Source organism: Carlito syrichta, unplaced genomic scaffold (assembly GCF_000164805.1).
Source record: "Carlito syrichta isolate Samal-C Ts95f unplaced genomic scaffold, Tarsius_syrichta-2.0.1 Scaffold315929, whole genome shotgun sequence".
Classification (NCBI taxonomy): Eukaryota; Metazoa; Chordata; class Mammalia; order Primates; family Tarsiidae; genus Carlito; species Carlito syrichta.
The window spans coordinates 41,973-48,564 of NW_007260025.1; the positions used below are offsets into that span (position 1 = coordinate 41,973).

Genomic DNA, 6,592 nt, shown 5'->3' on the forward strand with positions numbered 1-6,592 from the left:
GCAAGATACGGGCTTCCTGAAATGGAGAGACTGTGCTTATAACTCTAAGGTGGACTATACTGTACCTGGTGAAAGACTATATATTAGTGAGTGGGATTTTAATGGCTCTACACAATGTTTATAAGGTGTCTTGTACTGGTTGTATTTTTAACTAATTGTTTAACTAATGCCTTTTACGAAGGTTTTGTTCTTCTTGAGCAGCCACCTTATTTGATGATTCTTGTATAATTGTCATCTCATTGGTATGATGATATATGGTTTACAAATATTGTATGAGGTTAATGCTCTTTTATAAAGACAGAAAAGATGTTTGGCTACTTTTAATTTTGGAGTTACAGCTTTAATCGATACTTTTGAGTTGTAGCATTATCTAGGGAAGTTCATACAACTATGTTTGCTGATCGGCTGTCTAAAAACGTTTCTATTGCCATAGCTATTCAGGAAATCATAGACCAGAAGTTGGAAAGTAAGGTTAGTGCTTTGGAGGAAGGAGTTTTAGCAGTAGGGCAAGAACTTGTGACCTTAAAAAAGAAATTGGTTCTCCAATGTCACTCTGAATTTAAATATGTCCATACTTGGGATAAAGTAACTTGGAATTTGGAACCATTCAGACCTGAGTATAGAACTTACTAAATTATATCAAGAAATTCAACCATCATTTGCTAATCAAAAATCATTGTCTATACTCATCAATGTGGGAATTTGTGAGCAGTGATCTTTTGTTGCTGTGTTTACTCCCAATCATCTTCAGAGTGCTAAAGAAGAGCAATATGGAGCTTCATGGTTTCATGCTAAAAAATAAAAAAAGGGGAGATGTTGGGAGCTGGCCACAAAGGCCCACTGAGCATTAGGGATCAGGAAGGGCCATTGACCCCGAGACCACTAGGATGCGTTTGGGAGCCATTGATCCCATTTCCTCCCCCTTTCTACTCAGCACTAACCAGATTAAGCTCCTGTGAGCTCAAAACATAAAAGCTCTGAGACCGCGATGAACACAAGCTGACTTTAGAAGCTCATTGCTCCCATTCTACTGCAAACTGCAGTTTTGGCTTTCACACAACTTATAATTCAAACTTGTGTCACATTTAAGAGCCTTAGTATTGGTCACAGGCTTCTGGGTCATGATCTTAGGATTTATTGAAGGCGTAAATTGTAGAATATAGTTTTAGAAGACAGCCATTTTGTTGAAAGAATGTGGCTGGGTTACTTGCAGGTAGCCCACTGTGAACTTTGAACTGGGCCACATTCCAAACATTCTGGGATGGGCTACATTCGTTTGTAAAGTAAATACTTAAGCTTCTATAGAATTGTTTAACTTGGCATAAATCAATCAGCTTAGGATGAGAAAGGTTTATAGAATATGTCAGTCACAGTTTAGGCTATCCTTCGTTATGGGATTTTAAGATTATCATATGAAAAGGGTTTAAAGGCAATCATTGATTAAGTTTTCATAGATTAATGTTTCTGGTGGGTGGGGGATGCCCCTCCCACATTTGCTTTGTGTGTAAAAGACCCGCTGTAATTCCCAATATCACACATTTTTTCGGTACTAGGCTGGAGCCCAGTTTCTTTCTTACTCTCTCTCTCTTTCTCTCTTCTTCCCTCCAATTGCCAACACCATCTCCACCTTTGGGGTACCCTGAACCTGGTTGGAGCTGGTCCCTGACACTAAAGATACTGAGTTTGTGAATGAGAGAAACAATGGATATGTGTGGCATATCTGACTTGGTTATATCTGTGTTTGGCAGGTATCCAGTGTGAGATGCAACTAGTAGAGTCTGGGGAGGCTTGGATCATCCTGGGGGACATTCCCTGAGATTCTTTTTTTAAGTATCTGGATTCACCTTCAGTATACCTATGAAATGAACTGTGTTTCCAGGCTTCAGAAGAGGGTATTGAGTGGATGGCAATTATATGACATGGTGGAAGTCAGAAATACTACACAGACCCTGCAAAGGGAAAATTCTCCATTTCCAGAGACAACCAGAACATACTATATTTGCAAATGCACAGCTTAAGAACTGAGGACACAACCGTGTATTACTGTGCAAGAGACACAATTGGGAAACATTAGTTTTGGTCCCAGAAGAAAACTTCTCTTCATGGATGCTGGCCTAAGGTCAGACGCAGGGAGTGGGCAGGACTCACTAATCAGAATCAACTCAAGAGGCAGCCACACATTGAGGGTAAGGGCTCATTTCCTGTCAGGGTTTGGAATTTCCTCCCTATCTGTCAATTACCAGAAAACCTTTCTAATTTTAGGAATCTGTACTTATTGATGTCATCTCTAATTATAAAAATGGCATTATACCATGGGGACATATTCTCAGTGGGGGGAAAAAGCAGATTGACAAGTACATCAATTCCAAGTCCTTATCCATGATCAACTGTTTTAGAGGCCTAAGGAAACCTAGAGTTACCTGGGAGTCTTTTCCAATCACACTCTCAGCAGGGGCCTCAGAGGATTTTCCTGATTAGAATAACCATTAGAGTCTTGGTTGAAAGTTGAGAGCATAGACAGGGTAAAGGTCATTTTCAACCTAACAGATTTTCCATGACGCCTTTCTTCTGACACAAAATATACAAATGAGACTACCACAGATCTTCAGATCCTTTTGCTTAAATCCCATTTTTTATCTTGTTCTTGCTTTTTCTTTGCTTTTCCATATACCTGAGAAAGAAAGGAGTGATCTCTGTGTCCTAAATGGTATGACTCAAACACTTGGGCAAGATTCAAAACAACAGGGGGTGCAACATTGAGATCACTAGAGGAGTTGAAGCCTATGGTACCTACAGTCTCAAGAAACCTTCAGCACCTCTGTCTCCGTGCTTTAAAATCTTTGTTTCTTTTTCCTTGGGGGAATCTCCTAGCCGGGGATTTATGGTATTTCCATGTGGATCCTTGAGGATTCAAATAGAAACACAGAACTACAAAGAGACCAGGAATTTCATAGGGTTCTGGCTTGTAAAATTGAAGATGTGACCAAAAAGTGCCTAGGACCATGCCACAGACCTAGAGGTCCATTGGTCAGGAGAACAGGGAGGGAACACTATCAGTAGGTAGAGACACAGATAGACAAGCCCTTCTGTCTTCTTGGTGAGGAGGGTTCTTTGAAAGCCTTGCATCACTCTAGGGGATGAACCACACTCATCAACCCAAAGCTTCCCTCCAGTAAATTGACCTGTACAGCAGCATCAAGGGGCTGCCTCCTTCTCCCAGTCCTGGTGGGTGTCTATTTCCTGCAGGCGTGTGAACACCATGGACCACAAAGATTTCTATGGGCTCATCAAACAGAGTTTTATATTCAGCTTCAACCACAGACTCTGATCCTGATTGTGGTCTAATTTATAATGAACAAGAACATATTGGCCCACAATCCTGGAACTGGGAAGTCCAAGACAAGGATACTTGCATCTGGTGAGAACCTTCATGCTGAAGCATCCCATGGCAGAAGAAGGAAGAGAAAACAGAGGCCAAGCAGAGCTGAAATCATCCTTTAAGAGGGGTGTAAATTCCATTCACAGTGGCAGTACAATCATGGCACCATCACCTCTTAATGCCCCACTGCTCAGCATTGTTACTGTGGCATCAAATTCCAACAAGAGTTTTTGTAGGAAAAATGTTTAAACAACATCACCCATCAAATACATTAACATTTACATTGAACCAAAAACTCCAAGCATGGAAATACTGTTTTTTCTGGGTCAAAGAGTTAAGGGATATCACAGTTCAAGAGATCTTCAGCATGACTGTGTATTACTGGGCAAAAGACACAGTGAAAAAATACTATTGTGGGCCCAGAAACGAACGTTCCTGCAGGTATATAGGACAGTAGTCAGATGCAGAGGGCGGGCAGGACCCACTGATAAGAATCAACCTAATTGGCAGATATAGAAGGAGGTTAAGGGCTAGTTTCCTGTCAGGGTTTGGAACTTCCTCCCTATGTGTTAGTTACAAGGAAACTTTTCTAATTTTAGGAGGCTGTGCCTATGATGTACTCTCTAAATATAAAAATTATCATCAGACTATTAGGCAAAAAAATATCATGAATGTGTTACCGAGGATAGACCAAGTCAGTGAGCAAAAACTCAACAGAAAATAAAAATTCATTGGAGCAGCAATTGACACTTTAGATCTCAGGGAAGATAAGGTAGCAAACTGTATCTGTGGCAGAGTTCAAGAGAGAGAAGTGAGTGTAGCTCCAGCACTCAGATAGGGCAAAAATTTTCCACTTGAAATTTACCTTTCAACAAGAGATCTACCTAATGTAAGCCACTGTAAAATCCCTTGTTTCTCCAAAGCTCAAGAACTGCACCAGTTGGAGGACTACAGTCAATAAACAGAAAAGATATCAGGTAAAGCTGAAGGCATTCTTTGAGTCCTGGGTCCCTGAGGAGGACATCCAATCTGGAAATAAAATAACATATAAAAATAAAATGAGGCAGCAGCGCAGAGGCTGGTTGGTGCGTGGTTGGTGACCACTATGACACAAGCTGAGAAGGGGGATGCAGAGAATAGGAAGGAAAATCAGGGAGAAGGAAAAGGAGCAGAACAGTGTGAAGTGGCCTATCATGCCAGCTGTGGTACCAGAGTTGCTGCCATACATCCAGGTTCAGCAACCTTAAGGATTGGTCAAGCTGCAGACATAGTTCCTGCCAGCATTCCTCATGCCATTGCACAAAGACACAAACAACAAGGGCAGCCCATATACAAGGAAAATTGCCTCCTAAGGGAGGGACTAAGTAAACCTGAAGGTAATGAGCAAAGTAACAATGGTCTTAAAATAGTGGATCAAGCAATATGGTCTAAAAATTTTCAAATGGTACAAGACAGGTTGCCATATCCCCTGAACAGGCACGATCCTAAAATAAGCAGATGCGTCCTGCAATTTTAGATCACTGTTCTGGAATTAAGTGGACAAACACATCTCATCACCCTGAGAATTTGGTACAAAGAGAGGCTTTGTATGTTAATCTGTTGGACAGTTATAATATTCATTGGCCTATCAGAAGAGGTCAGTTATATATTCATTCAGGCCCTGGGGGATCCCTTACAGCAGTTCTGGCAGATATTGAAGTAATATGGTCTCGTGTGATACAAAAATACCTGGAAATCACACTGAAAGGTTTAAAGTATTATAAATGTATTTTTTTAAATTTCTGATATTTATAATAAATAGCATGTGAAAGAACTAGTGAATATGATACCAATGAAGATGGGTTTTTTGGGATTGTTTTCCATCAGGAATCTGTGTGTGCTACCTTTGGAAGTGGTTTAAGCCGCACATGTATTGTGAATGTCAGGGCAGAAGACGTGTGTACTGTGTAGAGAATGGGGTGTCTCATCAGAATACTCAGCTCTGTGTGGCATATGGGGGCTCTGACGTGTCAAGATGTTTTACTGGTTGATTCAGCGAGCTGGGTTCCCTTACAGAGAATGACAGCTAATAAAGTGGATTTCCTTTTTCTGCAGCACCTTAAAGAAACATTTTCCCATTTAGACCAGGATATCTCTGGGCTTCAGGACCATGAGTTTCAGATTTGACAGTCCAGAGACATCTTCTCCCCGATTTTCCTTCCCATTCTCTGCATCCCTTCAGTGACCTACATTGGGCAGATCTCTTGTTGAAACTGCCTTATCAGTTTCAATTATGAGTGAAAAACTCCAGGCTCCAATGGCCTTGTTTTACCAAGCAACTTTGGGAATTGCTGGGCAGAAAGTGACAACTCTGCAGCACAGATCTCAGAGTGATCCTGAGTAGTCACACGATGAACACTACCTATTGGCTATGCAGGTCAAGCAAGAACATTCTGCAGAAGTTACTGCTGACCACAAATCTGCATCCAAACCTATTGGATTTGAAGGAGATCTTCATGGTCAGTCCTTTGATCTTCCAGAAATATTCCAATCCAAGAAGGTAGATTTGGTGTCCTCCAAAGGAGACTGCCTAATGACCAGCAATGATTCTGAGGAGGCCTTCACTGCACCAATGTCCAGGAAGACTGCCATCCCACTGTTTGAAGGGAAAGTCCTGGACCTGGATAAAGCCTTTCTTCATAATATAGACTGCTGTTCATCTGATGATGCCAAAAAGAAGATGTACAGCTCCATCCTAGTGGTAGAATAAAGCCCAAGAAATTCTGCAGCACAGAATTCTTAGCAAAATGCCACCATCATTCAGATGAATTACTGAAACATGGGAAGTAATCACAAGTCCTAAGGACATGGACCCCCAACTGATTGCATGGAAGGGAGGGGTTGTGCAGGTTTGCTTGAATACAACACAGGAGATGTGGATTCATCAGTGAGAGTGGCAGCTCTTTGGTGTGTGCATGCTACAAGAGTGGGCTGCTTTTGTGTGGTGAAATGGGAGAGGAAATGTCACTGTTGAGGACCAAAAAAAAAAAACCTCTTGTTCTAAAAGACTCTTATAGAATATATGTAATATAATTTATTGATGTAGATGCTTGAGTTTCATGGACAATGAGTGAATTTTAATTTATATGAGGACATGACATTGGTTTTAAATTGTAAGCTGCTTTTGTAGTCAGGACATTTGAGAGCAAATTGAATTTACTCTTCAGTTGTAAA

The 6,592-nt window shown here is 41.0% G+C and overlaps 1 pseudogene; it reads left to right on the forward strand.

Moving 5' to 3' along the window:
- Positions 1-4,484: 4,484 nt before the first annotated feature.
- Positions 4,485-6,366, forward strand: LOC103276121 (annotated as a pseudogene).
- Positions 6,367-6,592: the final 226 nt, after the last annotated feature.